Below are 908 nucleotides of genomic sequence, written 5' to 3' on the forward strand. Positions count from 1 at the left end.
TCATCCAGACTTGATAACTTAAAGATAATGCGCAGATTATAGTTAACATATGGTGTGCTATAAACCAGATGATGCACTGAGCATTCGTATGTCCAACAAATTCTTCGTAAATCCTCATTAAAGGCTGAGTAAAATCTCGCATAGCGATTTGTAGATTATGAGCATCTCCAATCAGACAAGATGTAATCCCATCTTTCATCACTCAGTGTAATTAATGCATAATCATTAAAAGCGTTTTCCCCGTGGTTAATAGTTGAACTCATTGAACTCCAAGGAGATTTAGGAGGGACGTTGATTTCGTATGGAATTAGGTTAGGCGTCAACAAACCATCCATACTTGTCATCCATGAGGCCAATGTTCACGTAGCGGCAAGTAGGTCATATGGAACCTTTCATATGGCACCGCCTTATTCATTAAATGATGAATTGTGTGAACTTTTAACACAGAAGCACTTCGTCTACCAGATTCTAAACATTTTGTGAGTTTATCATCAGAGTCCAATGCCAATGATAAGTATACATGAGGAGCCCATTCTAATGAAACAAATCTATTTAGGCACAATCTAGACACCCGATCTAGACACGAACTGTAAGTATGAAAACAATTATGATCGACCGGAAGGCTTGAAGTGCCCTTTCGCTTCCGCAGTCAGATATTCTTTAAGATAATTGTGAACCTGAGTTACCGAAGTCAAGTTTGCTTTAGATTCTCAACTTCGTTTTAAAGATGATCAATACTGACGATCATCGAAAACACTCATCTCTTCAAACTTCGAAAAACATTTACATTTTCTCCAAAGGCTGTAAAAAACATAAGTCAATGAAAACAAATCCGTTGTAGAAATATCGAATACATAAAAACATCAATTTGCATTGAATAATTAATACGTACAACAGTTACGTCGAAG

Source organism: Branchiostoma floridae, chromosome 15 (assembly GCF_000003815.2).
Source record: "Branchiostoma floridae strain S238N-H82 chromosome 15, Bfl_VNyyK, whole genome shotgun sequence".
Lineage (NCBI taxonomy): Eukaryota > Metazoa > Chordata > Leptocardii > Amphioxiformes > Branchiostomatidae > Branchiostoma > Branchiostoma floridae.